Genomic DNA, 18,485 nt, shown 5'->3' on the forward strand with positions numbered 1-18,485 from the left:
ATTATATAAAAATATTTGAAGATTTATTCATGTATGTCAATGTACAAACTCTGCAAGGTATCACATAATAAGCCTCATTCAACATCTTCATCATTGTGAATATACTGGGGAAGAAAAGCTTTGATATGAAATAAATGCTATTTTGCTTTGCGCTCCATTTAATTTTAGCAAAATTCCTGCAGAATTAAAATAATTTCACTATCAATAATAATAATATGAAATGCAATGACAGGAGGATATATTAAATACATTCGCATGTACATGAAATGTCGTGTGCATGCAATGACTCAACATGTCCACAGCATGTCGCTGCTGTCTTAGTCTGCAAATACGAAAGGCGAGTTCCATCCGTTTTCTCCACCGCGTTTCCTCAATAGGGTCGCGGGTATGGTATGCTGGAGCCTATTCTAGCTGTCTTTGTGCGGCAGGCAGGGTAAACCCTGGACTGGAGTAATTCTATTGTATATATAGTATCAGGGGTTCTCAATTTAACTCAATATATTTAATACTTAAATTACATTTTAATTTTAATATTCAAATGTATCTAATATTTAACTCAACGTGAGACCTTCGCCGTCATTTAGTCACACCTCACTTTTATTTAAATTTTTATCTTTATTTTATTTTACAATTTTATTGAAGTCATTTTGCCTGTATTATTATTATTTTTTTTTACAATTTAATTTAAGTAATTTGTATTTCTTTGTTTTATTTAGGCATTTCATTTAAGTCATTTTTATTATATTTATTTTGATTTTTTTTCACACATTTAGGTACTTTTTATTTATTTTTTTACATATATACTATATACTATATACTGTATACTATGTATTTATTTAATTTGCTTACACTTTTATTTAAGTTAAACCCAGCAATGCTATTTGTTTTAGTTATTGTTTGACACATGAATACACATAATTACATGAATTAACAAATAATGCAATAATCAATTTAAATAAAACATAATAACTGCATAACTGCAATAAATAAAGAAAGAAAAATAAATTAGAATATATAATATATGCCATAGAGGGAAATAAAATAAAATTTAACATGTAAAAAACAAATCATAAAACATTGGTTGTGTATTACATATTTTAATGTCATTTCGCAGACAGGATCCGCGACCCACTTTTGTGTTCCGACCCAAGTTGAGAGCCTCTACTATTTATATTTTGATGATTTAAAATGTAGTTAACTGATAATGTAGGATGATTTATAAAGGCAAAGGCAAAAGGATATAATAGGCTATCAGCCTTTTCCCACTGTAAAGATATTTAAAAAAATATATATTTGTCAAAAAAAGTGCTTCAATCATCCATACAAAGTCATTAATCTCGCTCTATTATGAATATAAATAACTCTACATAATGACCATTAACTGTGTTGTACTTAGAATGGTGGAAGAGCCAGCCGTTTAGTATGATTTCTTGACAATGTCGCCCCCTGTGGCTGCATGACGTAACTGCAGTTCCAGCTGCTCCACAGAAACAGCTGCACATCTGGACATGTAGACATGCCTCAAGGGGGGGGGGGGGGGGGGGGGGGGGGGGGGGGGCTGAGAGACATTAAATGGACGAGGCTCTGAAAGGGGACAACAAGCACCCGTCCTTTTTGGCTGCCTTTCTAACAACATTTTTTTATGGACTCCTTTTTCCTTTGCAAACTACTTTTATGTCTTTCTTGTTCGCTGCATTGATGCTACAAGCTAGCGCTAATGTCTTTAGCATGCAGGATGTCGTGTCGTGTTGGGCCTTTAATGTTTCCATGCGCACATTGTGTATGTTTATGTCCATATGTGCAAGTCGTCATGTGTTGCATCTGCTGTGTGTCGCCGCGGCGGGACCTCTGTGCTCTCCGGGCTCGCAGCACGCCACGCTCGCTCGCAGGTGGTCCGTCCGCAGCCAGATTTAATATTTCATAGGAGCGGAGAACACGCCCTCTGGACGCTATCATTGAGGCCACATGTCCGAGCGGAGAGGCGCTCGGTGAAATATGTAGCCTGCCAAAATCCCCCCCCCGCCATCTTTGCTGCATCGTGCGGCCCGCTCGACTTGCTGGGCCTCGTAATTAAAAAGCCAAACCATAGCTGCAGATGTTGCCGGCCATCTTTAACCGATTACAGTACATGCCACTCTTTCCTACTAGCTCACTACAACTATAAAGACACGTCAACCATCAATTATACGAGTAACGAAATACAACTACAATACATTAAAAATAGTCACCCCTTTGAAGATGGCTGACAGACACATAATGGAGACGGAACAGGAAGCAGTACTGTTACCTAGTGGAAATGATTGGTACTGAACCAGGCTGCTTTGTAGAAATAAAATAAATATGGTCCTTTTTTATTCTTCAATCCATCCATTTTCTATGCCGCTGATCCTCACTGGGGTCGTGTGTATGCTGGAGACTATCCCAGTCGTCACAATGGTTGCCAGCCAATCACAGGAAAAGATTCAACGTCATTTTCCTCCAAAGATGCAACTTTGCTGTTGTAAGTATTGATTCAGTAATAAAAAAAGAAAGTTTAAGACTTTTTTCACAGAAATATGGGACCACTTTGTTGAAAATATGCTATTTATTGTCTTCTCCTAAGTTGACAACTTCTTTCCTCGAAATTGTCATTGTTTTTTGTAGTATTATAACTTTTTCTATTAAAAAAATTCTAAACAAAATCTGACTTATTATCAGATTAGAAATTTTGTTGACCATATGCATAATTTTTCTTAAAATTACACTTCATTATTCTTGTAACTTTGTCACTCATACAAAACTTTGATTAAAAATATCACATTTTCCTTTTTTTGGATACATTTTCCTGAAAAAATGTCTCGTAAGAGTACGACTTTTTTCCTGAAAAAAAAAATACTATAAAAATACGACTTCTTATTAATTCTCACAACTTTATGACTTTTGACATCACACAAGTCACTTCCAGCCCCACCTCTTGAACTCACAGATACTATATTACGCTTCATATCACACTTTATTACAACATTTGTATACCAAGAATACATACAATTTGGTTAAATAGGCATTCTTTACACTAATAATAAGCCGTATTTAATCACATATTTTGAAAAAAAAGTAAGGGCGCAATAATGGAACTGTGATGACAAAAGTATTTTTCGACATTCATCGTTTTTGTGTTATCAATTTTATATTTGCATTGAAGGATTCAATACACCTTTAAAAAATACTTTTACATCTTCTTTGTGTTTCTTCAAAAACACATTTATTTATTGACTATTTAGAGCATTGTATTTTAAAACTGTTTATGCCTGTTTTTACCGTACTTAGAGCTCTGAATAGATGAAATAGCACCCCTACAGTCACTTTTACACTTGTATTACATGTATAGTTTACACAACAATCGAAATTAAGCTACATGAATAAGGTAGCTCACACATTAGAACGACCAGCATACGTCCCGAGGTGAATGTCCTGAAAAAAATCCTATAAAAATACGACTTCTTTTACATCTTCTTTGTGTTTCTTCAAAAACACATTTGTGTATTCTCACAACTTTATGACACCAATGCACCCCTATAGTCACTTTTACACTTGTATAGTTTACACAATAATCGAAATTAAGCTACATAAATAAGATAGCTCACACATTAGAACGACCAACATACGTCCCGAGGTGCCTGTCCTGAAAAAAATCCTATAAAAATACGACATACGACATAGATGAAATAGCACCCCTATAGTCACTTTTACACTTGTATTACTCAGTATAGTTTACACAATAATCGAAATTAAGCTACATAAATAAGATAGCTCACACATTAGAATGACCAGCATACGTCCCGAGGTGAATGTCCTGAAAAAAATCCTATAAAAATACGACTTCTTTTACATCTTCTTTGTGTTTCTTCAAAAACACATTTATGTATTCTCACAACTTTATGACAAAAATGTTCAATAAATAATGAACTAAAAATATCGACCATCGGAGCACCCCTAGTGTAAATACAGTAAACCTCGGATATATCGGACTCGGATATATCGGAAATTCGCTCACAACGGACAGATAAAAAAGAACCAATTTTTCTGTAATGCATTTCCAATAAAAATTCATTGCATATATCGGATTTCGCCTATTTCGGACAAAATCTCCAGTCCCGTTTCAATTTCCCTCGCATATATCGGATGGCCGCATGGTGTCTTTCTCCTGGCTCCAGATTTAGGACAAATATAAAAGTGAGTGACGTCAATAATACTAGCACAGCAGTGAATGAGATCTTAACCTCACTATTGGAAATAACGTAGGCCTGACGGGCGTAACAGGGCCTAGCTTAATTAACTATTTGTTATGCTCAGAGTCCAATAAAGTTCAATTCTCATTACCTTACGTCTCTTTTCATTGCCCAGTCCAGGTACATTGGAAACATAGTCAAGGAAGTGCCTTTTTATAACGGATAAAATCCGATTTACGCATATACCGGATATAAATCCGATATATGCGTAAAACGGACATTTTCCGGTATACGCATATAACGGATTTCGCTTATATCGGACAAAACTAATGGGAACAATTGAATCCGATATATCCGAGGTTTACTGTACATACAATACATGCAAAAGAGCCATACTCTTATCTTCTATCGCAGGGGTGCTCATTAAGTCGATCGCGATCTACCGGTCGATCGCGGAGGTGGTACTGGTCGATCGCTGGTCGATCGCGGCGTGACATTAAAAAAATATCATCCCAGCATCAATGCCGTCACTTGATTGATATACAGGGCAGCCATTCAGATGACAACTGAATGTTGCCCTTCGGGTGACCAATCAAATCAAACAACGTCTCTAAGTGCAGCAGAACTTACGATGTCAGCCTATCATCCATCTTCGTTACTTGATTGACATACAGGACAACCAGTCAGATGACAACTGAATTTTGACCTTTAGGTCACCGCTCATGCGTAAACAGCGATGCAAAGTGCTAAGCTAGTCGGCGAATTGCGTCAGATTTTAAGCCCTCGCTAAAGTTTATGGTCACTAAAATGAGTGAAGGAGCTGGACCAAGTAAAAAGGCAAAAACATATCACTTCCATACGGAATGGGAGGTGGACTTTTTTTCCACAATGTCTTTTTCGAAGTGCGTTTGCCTCATATGCCATTCTACCATCGCAGTACCAAAGAAGGGAAATGTGGAGTAATGTGGAGGTAATTACAAAAAATGTTAATAGTTAATTATGTGTGTTTTGCAATATTGGCTCATTTGGTTATGTAAGGTACATCAACATACATTGTACGTACAAATAATCCTCAATACATTTGAAAATAAATAGATGTTTTGCATTTTTGAAGTGGGTAGATCATTTTGACTCGGTCATTTTAAAAGTAGCTCGCATGCTGAAAAAGTGTGAGCACCCCTGTTCTATCGTCTTAATGGCTTAAAACTGCTGGAAAAGGGACTTCTTTTAGTTTGCCTCTCACACAGAAAAATGTAAAAGATGTATGAACACATCCTTGGAATCAGGCATTTGGGTGTACTTCTTTTAAGAGGTATGTTTTTCTTGTTAAAAAGGTTATTTTATCAGGTTAATGGTGATTTTGACTGGTACAGCAAAGCCAAAAGAGGGCATGTTGAAGCTGTTAGCAAACTATTCCAGATCCTGAAAAGATCCTGCTTTATAACTCCCCTAATTGCACATTTATGTACTGCTTTAGTCCAGCTGCGTTACTCCACTTTTTTTCTCTCTCGGTTAACTTTTTTTGAAGTTAAGTTCAAAATTTGCAGATTGATGTTTTGCAAAAAGACCAATCTGTGGCAATAACCGGCCCTTATAGTACATATCATGAGAACGGCAGGTGAAAGGAGACTTGTCGCTCGGCAACGGGCCAGTGTATGTTTTTAACGCAAGGGGACCTTTAGGGAGCGAGCGTCAATAATGCTGTCAGCACCTAGTTGGGAGTAGAGGTTCGATGCTGCGACGTGAACATCCAGCATCCATGGGAGAGAAAGCAAAGAAAACACAAAGGAGGCCTCTTTTCCCTCCGAGGTTTAACGTATATATATACACATCACATTTACTATTCTATTAGACTCGGTATTACATCCAGCTCAGTAGTCGTGGTATGTTGCAAGATGTTTTTATCAAAGTTCTATGTGTACAGACAAAGTCATCATCACATGCCTGCTATTTCTGATATAGTAAGTAAATATATACAGTATGTTTGGAAAGCAATCATTTGGCTTTTGCTTAGACACTATTTACTATGTACTTAGCGATTTTCCAAAATGTAGCGTGGACGCGGCAATCTATTTCCGCACGTCAGTTAAAAATGCTTCAAAGTGAGCCGCGATTGATCATAAATAGCGCGGCAGGGCTGAGCCATGATGACTTCAAAGCAAGGGCGGGGATGCTTTTTCCTGTCGTGTGTGTACTAAAACTGTTCCTTGTATTAAACTCAATTCTCTCATATACGGCCCAGAGGTCGTAGGTAGGTTGCTCACCCCCTTCACTGTTTTATTTAATCCTTGTTACTTTGTAAAGTCAAAGCAGAATTATGATCATGGCTTTGACACAGCAACTGGGTTTACTTTGGATGTTCCATTACAGCTATTATATTCAGCTAGTTGGTACATTAGTACATTTTAAATGAATAATATAATAAGTGGGGGCGGCATGGCGGTCGAGTGGTTAGCGCGCAGACCTCACAGCTAGGAGACCAGGGTTCGGTCCCCGCCCTCGGCCATCTCTGTGTGGAGTTTGCATGTTCTCCCTGTGCATGCGTGGGGCTTCTCCGGGTACTCCGGTTTCCTCCCACATTCCAAAAACATGCTAGGTTAATTGGCCACTCCAAATTGTCCATAGGTATGAATGTGAGTGTGAATGGTTGTTTGTCTATATGTGCCCTGTGATTGGCTGGCCACCAGTCCAGGGTGTACCCCGCCTCTCGCCCGAAGACAGCTGGGATAGGCTCCAGCACCCCCCGTGACCCTCGTGAGGATAAGCGGTAGAATGAATGAATATAATAAGTGCAGTCACTACTTGCTTCCGCTGTTAATTGCTTCCATGAAAATAAAGTTGGATTCAACATTCATTTTTAGAGCATAGTGACTAGTGAGCATTGTATTTTAAACCTGTTGATGCCTTTCTAAACTGTTTTTACCATACTTAGAGCTCTGAATAGATGAAACAGCACCCCTATAGTCACTTTTACACTTGTATAGTTTACACAATAATCGAAATTAAGCTACATAAATAAGATAGCTCACACATTAGAACGACCAGCATACGTCCCGAGGTGCCTGTCCTGAAAAAAATCCTATAAAAATACGACATACGACATAGATGAAATAGCACCCCTATAGTCACTTTTACACTTGTATTACTCAGTATAGTTTGCACAATAATCGAAATTAAGCTACATAAATAAGATAGCTCACACATTAGAACGACCAGTATACGTCCCGAGGTCTGAAAAAAATCCTATAAAAATACGACTTCTTTTACATCTTCTTTGTGTTTCTTCAAAAACACATTTATGGATTCTCACAACTTTATGACTTTTCACAAACATGTTCAATAAATAATGAACTAAAAATATCGACCATCGTATTTTCACCCCTAGTGTAAATACATACAATACATGCAAAAGAGCCATGCTCTTATCTTCTATCGTCTTAATGGCTTAAAACTGCTCGAAAAGGGACTTCTTTTAGTCTGCCTCTCACACAGAAAATGTAATCGCAATACAAGTGTAAAAGTGACTATAGTTGTCTCATTATCGTAACGTTACTGACACCTAGTGACCAGTGTAGAATACTGCCGCTATTTGTAGTTAAGGAGAGACTCACCTCAATCGCTTTAATAACAAGCAGAGCACACATATGCAGTGAACACTCACACAGGAGCTGCTGTCGGCCACTCTCTACACTGCTTACCTGCTGCTAGCACTCATTTAACAGCCAAATATAGTTAGCTGACATCACACAAGTCACTTTCCAGGCCCCGCCTCTTAAAGTCACAGATACTACATTACGCTTCATATCACACTTTATCACAACATTTGTATGCCAAGAATACATACAATTTGGTTAAATAGGCATTCTTTACACTAATAATAGGCCGTATTTAATCACACATAAAAAAAAAGTAAGGGAGCAATATTAGAACTGTGATGTAGCGAGGGGACAAAATTATTTTTCTACATTTCACATTTTTGTGTTATCAATTTTATATTTTCATTGAAGGATTCAATACACATTTTTACAAGGGTTAATAAACACGTTAAAACCAATCTGATTATAAGCCAAGTCACATGTGCTGAAAAAATACAACTACATCGCCATTTGGTGTTGTATGCAATGGACCAATAAAAAAAAAAGCTGCAGGCAAACGGCCCCTGGGGCTGCAGTTTGGAGACCCCTGCACTAGACATTCACAGCTGTAAAATTACCCCTCAAATATTGCAATAGTGGGGAATTAAAGTAGCTTTAGAGGTCATAGTAAGCCATCTTCAAGGTTTCGCCAGTTGTGAGGCACGAGGGTTCTTTTTGCATGGGGGGGTGTGGGGGGGGGGGGGGGGGCTGCCGTTCTCCCATGTTCACAGGGAAGATGGCCAAACATGTTTGCTCATGCCATGGGACACAATGTTTTCAGAGGCACAGCAGGGGCAACAGAGGGGAGGAGGATGTGAGGAGTCTGGAGGCCACATGTCTCTGAGAGTTAGGATACTGTGGGTGAGGCTTTGGTGCCAAACATGGAGAATGGAAGGAGACACTGTGCAAATACAAGGAGCCACCAGACCAAACTTTCCATCTCATCTTTGTCCCTGAAGGGGGCACACTTTAACCCTGACCTCCAACACTCATTGTGGGGAGTGATTTTTACATCATAACTGTCTTTCTAGAATAATGACTGTATTTTTTTTTATTCTACACTGTTATAATCCACATCTATTGAGACCATGAGGGGCAGTGACCCACCAGCTCCATGAGATGTTGCTACAGTGAAAAGACTGCCATGAATTTCGGTGTATAAGCCGCTACATTTTTCTTAAACTTTGAACCTTGCAGCTTGTACAGTGGTGCGGCTAATCTATGGCTAAATTATAATCTCATGACATCTCCTTTAAGTCGTAACTAGCACTCCAAAAGAAATATAAAAACATGTACTAATACGAGTTTAAAATGGAAAAAAAAAAGTTTTCTAATAAGGCATTTCAACTGAGAAATGCATTCATTCAAGTCCTGCAATGACGTCAGCTTCCATTTGGGCTTTGTGCACCAGGCTCCTCTAATGGACAGAGGCATCCATCTATGTTGCTTGTCCTCCAATGAAATACTTTTCTGGGAATAATCTATTAAAGGGAGATATTAAAATAGCTGCTGTTTGTTATTTAAGTTGCTGTGTGATGAGTTTAGTGTTGTTTGTAAGATGGCACCGTGAGATAGACCAAAATGTCCTTTTTTCTTGAAACTTAAGTGGGGTTGGCTTATACACCAGTGTGATTTATACACAGGAATTTACGGTACTTAGATTCACAAAAACGGGTTACTAGTCATTTTTGACAGTTTACGGCAAGTTGCTCACATCAAAATTTGAATGGTTCAAACGGTTTACTGGGCGGCACGGTGGTCTAGGGGTTAGCGCACAGACCTCACAGCTAGGAGACCAGGGTTCAATCCCACCCTTGGGCATCTCTGTGTGGAGTTTGCATGTTCTCCCCGTGCATGCGTGGGTTTTCTCCGGGTACTCCGGTTTCCTCCCACATTCCAAAAACATGCTAGGTTAATTGGCCACTCCAAATTGTCCATAGGTATGAATGTGAGTGTGAATGGTTGTTTGTCTATATGTGCCCTGTGATTGGCTGGCCACCAGTCCAGGGTGTACCCCGCCTCTCGCCCGAAGACAGCTGGGATAGGCTCCAGCACCCCCCGCGACCCTCGTGAGGAAAAGCGGTAGAAAATGAATGAATGAATGAATGAAACGGTTTACTGCGCTTTGTAGTAGACACGTGTGGTTTGATGGGTACTTCTGGTAGCCAGCGAAGATAAAAAGTACATGTTAAGTGGACATACGTACTTCAGTAGCATTTTAAATAAGGCTCAGAGTTCCCACGACAGTGTACAGGAACTGTGTTGATCATTTCCCGCATCTGCAACTGACTGACTGATAGTTTTACAGCTTGAGGTTTTATTTCAAGCCTGTTTTGTTTTGTTTTTTACAAGTAGTGGGCATATATACATGGTGGACTCATTTAGCGAGGAGGGAGTACCATGTCCATAAGGGAGGAGGTGTTTTTCTCCAACGGTGTCCTGAAAACCGTCTCACAAACGTGGTGCAAACAAATGAGTGAGATGAGGGATATTTTGTTGCTCATAAATGGTCTCTAGGGACACATATTACTGTCAGAACATCATTAAAAAGCCACCGTTGCATAATCAGCGACCTTTAAGTAGACGTAAGTAGATGTAACGGCTGCATCTGTAAAAAAGAAGAGGCGCTTCCACTCCTGCAGTTGCTCTTTTCCTCAGTAGGAATCATTTCCAAATGGCCTAAGAGGCCCAAATTGAAGCTGAAAAACATTCATTCATTCATTTATTTTTTTACCACTTTTCCTCACGAGGAAGCCTATCCCAGCTGTCTTTGGGCGAGAGGCGGGGTATACCGTGGACTGGTCGCCAGCCAATCACAGGGCACATACGTATATACAAACAACCATTCACACTCACATTAATGTATATATATCTATAGACAATATGGAGTGGCCAATTAACCTAGCATGTTTTTGGAATGTGGGAGGAAACCGGAGTACCCGGAGAAAACCCACATATGCACGGGAAGAACATACAAACTCCACACAGAGATGGTCGAGGGTGGAATTGAACCCTGGTCTCGTAGCTGTGAGGTCTGCGCGCTAACCACTCGACCGACGTGCAGCCTGCTGAAAAACATATAAAATATAATATAAAATGCCTATGTGTATACCCTATAATTCATTCATTCATTCATTTTCTACCTCTTATCCCTGTCACGGTTCGGCTTCATTGCTTCAAGGTTCGACCCCAGGATGCAGAGAGCAGGACCAATTGCAGGTAAATTACATTTATTTGTTGCAGAAATTGCAGCAGCAGGAAAAAGCAACTCAGGTAGCTGAAGGACAAACAACAATGATCCCACAAAGGGAGAAGCGCACACCTGAACTAAATAGACCAAGACAAATTAGGGACAGGTGTGGATGAGTGGCGCAACCAAGGAAGACAGGGCAAAACAGGAAGTTAAATACAAAATAAGAGTCCAGAACGAAACCAAACAAACTGTCACAAGGGAACCCACACAGGGCGTGGCAATCTCCCCATAATATGCCCCTCAAAGTTAAAGTTTTATATATTTAAGAAACCATTACAGGTATACAGTATACAGTATTGTACTTTCGCAGAACAACACATCTTGTCAAAGATCTTCCTGCTGGAAAATGTTGACTTGACTTGTGTGACAGTGCCCTCTGCTGGAGCAGCACTTTTTTCCATGCAGATGGCCCCATCAAACCACAGGAAATGCAGGGGAAATAAATACTGCACATCTACTGTAGAAATGACAAAAAACACATACACGTCGATATTACCGCCCCCAAAAACTGCTTGAAAGGAGTTGCTGCTCTTCTTTGAAACACTTTTTCCTCTAAGGAACCATTTTCCAAAAGTCTGCAGAGGCCCCCAATTGAAGCAGAAGGAGAGGAGCCACATGAAAGGAGCAGTGCGCCTAGATCTGTTAAGCGATGAAGGGTGATTACTACAGTAGCTGCCGTAGGGAATACGCTGTCAACTTCCTCCCCATTAGAAGGCATGACCCATCACTGCTGGAACATTTGGACTCCATGCATGTTATTCTCCAAAAAACGGGTTTGTTTTCATGTGTGTTTGCAAAATTAGAAACAATGATCGAGATCTTCAACAAACTTCTGCGAACAATTAGAAAAAGCATCAAGGCCGTCGCGCCGTCCTTCACCTAAACACGCTGGCGATAAAGCTAATGGCAAAGTGCAACCACGGTAGTTAGTGAACTTGTCTGTCTCCTGTCAGATGTGCTGTCACACACACATGCAGCGCACCCCTCTCTTCCACCTCCATACCAACATGTTTGGATTGCTGACGGCCATGTCAGGAGTCAAGTAGAGCCTCTTAAAATGCGGCCTGGGGCCAAGGGTCATCCACTAATGAGTAAAAGCTTTCCCCCCCCCATTTCTTTGTTGGCGAGGAGGGAGTAAGGAAATGTGCTCACTAGGTGGTAGGGAGGCCAGCAGGGGTTTGTAAAGGGGGGCAATGTGTGAAGGGATGGACAGTGGCAGGGTGAAAGGGCGGCAAAGGGGTGCTCGTGGTGTCAGGAAGTGGAGGGAGGCAAGAGATGAGGTCTCAGGTGATAAACTCGTCTGCTGGAGACGCTGAAGACACGGTGGAGAAACCCTCAAACTGTTCTGCCTACGTAACAATTGGTCACACTTGCACAGGTGGAAGAGAGTCAGCAACAACAATAAATGAAGTGACTCAACTTGGATCAGCTACATGAAATACCACAGGTGTCCACGCAAGTCACAAGACTTTGCATTGACTTGACAATATCATCAAAGACTTATGATCGATTGGGACTCTGAAGTCAATGACTCAGGACTTGCACTTTAGTCTAATGACTTGAAAATACTTGACAGTGCTTATGACTGACCAAAATTCATACCTATTACTTCGGACTTGGCTCGAGGCGCCTTGCCTTGAATTGCAAAACACTGACTTGCTACGACATCTGCTAAATACCATACAACTTGACTCGAATCAAAAGACTTTGGACTTGACTTGACAATATTGATTGGGACTATGCAGTCAATGACTCAGGACTTTGACTTAGACTTTAGTCTGATGACTGAAAAAAACATGACAGTCCTTATTACTGACGAAAATTCAAACCTATTACTTCGGACTTGACTCGAGACGTCTTGCCTTGAATTGCAAAGCAGTGACTTGCTACGACGTCTGCTAAATACCATACAACTCGACTTGAATCAGAAGACTATGGACTTGACAATATCATGTAAGACTTCCAATCAATCGGGACTATGAAGTCAATGACTCAGGACTTGGCTTGCACTTTAGTCTAATGACTTGAAAATACTCGACAGTGCTTATGACTGACAAAAATTCAAACCTATTATTTCGGACGTGACTCGAGGCATCTTGCCTTGAATTACAAAACACTGACTTGCTACAACGTCTGCTAAATACCATACAACTTGACTCGAGTCAGAAGACTTTGGACTTGACTTGACAATATCATGTAAGACTTGCAATCAATCGGGACTATGAAGTCAGTGACTCAGGACTTTGACTTGGACTTTAGTCTGATGACTGAAATAAACTTGACAGTGCTTATTACTTACGAAAATTCAAACCTATTACTTTGGACTTGACTCAAGGCATCTTGCCTTGAATTGCAAAACACTGACTTGCTACAACATCAGCTAAATACCATACAACTCGACTCGAATCAAAAGACTTCGGACTTAACGTGACAATATCATCTAAGACTTGCGATCGATCGGGACTATGAAGTCAATGACTCAAGACTTTAACTTAGACTTTAGTGTGAAGACTGAAAAAAACTTGACAGTCCTTATTACTGACGAAAATTCAAACCTATTACTTCGGACTTGACTCAAGGTGTCTTGCCTTGAATTGCAAAACACTGACTTGCTACGACATTTGCTAAATACCATACAACTCGACTCGAATCAGAAGACTTTGGACTTAACTTGACAATATCATCTAAGACTTGCAATCAATCGGGACTATGAAGTCAATGACTCAGGACTTTGACTTGGACTTTAGTCTGATGACTGAATAAAACTTGACAGTCCTTATTACTGACGAAAATTCAAACCTATTACTTCGGATTTGACTCAAGGTGTCTTGCCTTGAATTGCAAAACAGTGACTTGCTACGACGTCTGCTAAATACCATACAACTCGACTTGAATCAGAAGACTATGGACTTGACTTGACAATATCATGTAAGACTTCCAATCAATCGGGACTATGAAGTCAATGACTCAGGACTTGGCTTGCACTTTAGTCTAATGACTTGAAAATACTCGACAGTGCTTATGACTGACAAAAATTCAAACCTATTATTTCGGAATTGACTCGAGGCATCTTGCCTTGAATTGCAAAACACTGATTTGCTACAACGTCTGCTAAATACCATACAACTTGACTCGAGTCAGAAGACTTTGGACTTGACTTGACAATATCATGTAAGACTTGCAATCAATCGGGACTATGAAGTCAGTGACTCGGGACTTTGACTTGGACTTTAGTCTGATGACTGAAATAAACTTGACAGTGCTTATGACTGACACAAATTAAAACCTATTACTTTGGACTTGACTCAAGGCGTCTTGCCTTGAATTGCAAAACACTGACTTGCTACGACATCTGCTAAATACCATACAACTTGACTCGAATCAAAAGACTTCGGACTTAGCTTGACAATATCATCTAAGACTTGCGATCGATCGGGACTATGAAGTCAATGACTCAAGACTTTGACTTAGACTTTAGTGTGAAGACTGAAAAAAACTTGACAGTCCTTATTACTGACGAAAATTCAAACCTATGACTTCGGACTAGACTCAAGGCATCTTGCCTTGAATTGCAAAACACTGACTTGCTACGACGTCTGCTAAATACCATACAACTTGACTGGAATCAGAAGACTTTGGCGTTAACTTGACAATATCATCTAAGGCTTGTGATCAATCGGGACTATGAAGTCAATGACTCAAGACTTTGACTTAGACTTTAGTCTGATGACTGAAAAAAACTTGACAGTCCTTATGACTGACAAAAATTCTAACCAATTACTTTGGGCTTGACTCAAGGCATCTTGCCTTGAATTGCAAAACACTGACTTGCTACAACGTCTGCTAAATACCATAGAACTCGACTCGAATCAGAAGACTATCGTGTAAGACTTGCAATCAATCGGGAAATACTATTAAAAAAAAAAAATTCAAACCTATGACTTCACTTGATGTGTCTTGTCTTGACTTGCAAAACACTGACTTGTTCCCACCCCTGCTAAATACCATACAACTGCAAAAGAAACACATATAAACAACAACAATCACAAGTGACGAGACACAGGTGTAAGCAGAGAGAAGACCGACCATGACACTGGGAATAAGAATTACTTATTATAAATTATAGCTTGAGAAGGTGTGAGCAGGGAGCAGATGTCTTATTTTATCTGAAAACTCCACAGGACACAGTTGACAGACAAGCGATTCAGTACTTTGACCAAGACACTGCAGAACTGTTTGAGTGGAAGTGATAACCTGAGGAGATACAAATGGGGAAACTCTGTCTGGAACAGTACGCATTAGAACCTTAGTTAACCTTTCAGGACACAGGTGACCAGTGTCATTAAATGGTCAGGTATCAAACTGCCACACACAAGGGAAACGTGACTGATTGGACGTATTTGAGCTTTCAGGACGGGTGACAGAAATCACTAAATTCTGTAAGTAGCAGAAGCACTTATTATTAACAATAATAATTTTATGACAATAAAGTCAAAATATTATGAGAAATAAGTTGTATTCTAGGCACGGCGGTCTAGTGGTTAGCGCGTAGACCTCACAGCTAGGAGACCAGGGTTCAATTCCACCCTCGGCCATCTCTGTGTGGAGTTTGCATGTTCTCCCCGTGCATGCGTGGGTTTTCTCCGGGTACTCCGGTTTCCTCCCACATTCCAAAAACATGCTAGGTTAATTGGCCACTCCAAATTGTCCATAGGTATGAATGTGAGTGTGAATGGTTGTTTGACTATATGTGCCCTGTGATTTGCTGGCTGGCCACCAGTCCAGGGTGTACCCCACCTCTCGCCCGAAGACAGCTGGGATAGGCTCCAGCACCCCCGCGACCCTCGTGAGGAAAAAGCGGTAGAAAATGAATGAATGAAGGTTGTATTCTAGCGAGAAAAAAGATCACAATATTATGAGAATAAACTCATCATATTATGAGGAAAAATAATGTCATTTTAGTAGCATAATGTAGAAATACAGAGTATTTAATAATAAGTGTAAGAATAAGTATAAGAATAAGTGGGCACCAGCTACACTTCTGAGAATAAAGTCCAACTATTATGGGAATAAAGTAATAATATTACTAAAAGAAAAGATCATTTTGGAAGAAAGTTGAAATAGTCTGAAAATTTTAAATACAAACCAGAAAAAAGTGAAGTAAATGTAACTTCTTAGCATAACCACTTGTTGCTTTACACAATAACAAAGCAGCCCTTGAATCTTTCCATTTTCCGGGATGTGAGCCGCTCTGCAAAAGTTTGGACAACCCTGAATGGACAACATGGATGCAGGTGACAATGGGAGATTTTAGGGCAGGAAATATGGTGGAAAAACATCAAAACTGCCTGGCAATAGGCTTGAATCGGTTTTTTTTGGAGAAGTGGAAGTCCATGACATCATTCCAAAGTCCATTAAAGTTCCTTGTTCTTTAACAGTCCATTTGTCAGATTTATTTCCATTCAGTGAGCACCAAACATATGACGCTCCATCAATCATTTAACTTCATTTCAAGTCTTTTTCCTCAACTCCACGCTCTCTGGGCTTCAGTCCAACACTACCAGAAGTCACGTCATCAAAGACCCCCAACCAAAAAAAAGAAGTGTGGGGGGGGGGGGGGGGTGTTTAGCCTACAAGAACATGCAACATATCCATCTTCTTTTCCTGACAGCTGTTGTCTGGACTTGTTGGAAGGGACCACACAGCCTGACCCTGAAGGACGGACCCAAGACATCCCCTTTAGCTTTGTTTTTTAGAGTCCAGGTGGTCCCACAGGACGCTACACTAGTTGTTTACCGTTATTACAATTACTTTGCTAAATACAGTATAGCTGTCCTTGTAGTGCAGAGATGCTCTTTGTTCCCTTGTCGTTAGTGTTAGTATTTTTGTGTCTCCAGTGGTGGGCCGTTTGAAGCACCCTCTCATGCTTCTTTTTGCTGCTCTCCAGGAAACGTTTGTCTGTAGATTGGATGAGCTCCTCCAGATGTTCCCCCCATTCCGTTGCATGTTTAGATTAGAAGGAGAAGAGAGTAGGACCGTGTTCCAATTACAGATGGGTAAACTGTTGATGTAAAGGAGACTAAAGCTAACATTTACAGGCCGCGTCTCTCCGACATGGAGCTCTCTGACATGACGAATCGCCTTTAAACTCCACCTTATAGTTCCCAGGGTGCACTCGGGTGCTCTAAACACGTTCTAGCCGATGCTATAAGAGCAAGACCTGCAGCTGACCCCGGGAGTCTGACTGACCTCCCAGCGGACGAGGCAGTGAGGGTTAATATATAGGATTTTTTTGCTTTTATGCGAAGAGCACAGTCCTGCAAAACAGCCATGAAATCGCTCACAAGAGGCCAAGCTGAATGGGCAAAAGGTGAACATTTATGGTACATGCAGAGTCTCAGTGGTATGAGGGTCCGGAAGAAAAACAAGCTTAAAAAGTGTAGAAACCACCCCAGAAATAGGCGAAAATTGAATTGAATTGAAATGACCAACTTATACAGTATAGTCACTATAGTGGACATGCTCCATATATGCTCCTTCAAAAACATTGTATTCCGTGCAAGAAAAACTATTTGAACAAACCCATAAAATAGTCTGTTTTCTAATATTTATCATACATTTCTCTAAACATTCATTCATTCATTCATTTTCTACTGCTTTTTCCTCACGAGGGTCGCGGGGGATGCTGGAGCCTATCCCAGCTGTCTTTGGGCGAGAGGCGGGGTACACCCTGGACTGGTGGCCAGCCAATCACAGGGCACATATAGACAAACAACCATTCACACTCACATTCATACCTATGGACAATTTGGAGTGGCCAATTAACCTAGCATGTTTTTGGAATGTGGGAGGAAACCGGAGTACCCGGAGAAAACCCACGCATGCACGGGGAGAACATGCAAACTACACACAGAGATGATCGAAGGTGGAATTGAACCCTGGTCTCCTAGCTGTGAGGTCTGCGCGCTAACCACTTGAACACCGTGCCGCCCCTGGATTTTTTTTCTCCCTTAATAATAAAAAGTTTCATTTAAAAACTGCATTTTGTGTTCAACTGTGTTGTCATTAACTAATGTTTAAATTTATTTAATGATTCAAAAACTACTAAACAACTAAATTTGAAAGAGTACAGGTACATTATGCCAGTACATAAAAAAAACGACTTTGTCCAAGCTCATATGTCTTACTGTGACAAAGCTGTGCTTCTCAAATAGTGGGCTGGGTGAAGTGTTTGTGGGTGGATTGGGCACCAGTCATACATTTTCTTCAAGGTTGGCAGATCCGTTGGTGTCTTTATTCATGCTTGAAGGATGCTGCTGCCAGCAACTCATGCGGTGGATTTTACGGATAAATAAACAGTATCGGGTTCTCAATAACAGACGTTTTTGT

This window comes from Doryrhamphus excisus, chromosome 13, assembly GCF_030265055.1.
Source record: "Doryrhamphus excisus isolate RoL2022-K1 chromosome 13, RoL_Dexc_1.0, whole genome shotgun sequence".
NCBI lineage: Eukaryota > Metazoa > Chordata > Actinopteri > Syngnathiformes > Syngnathidae > Doryrhamphus > Doryrhamphus excisus.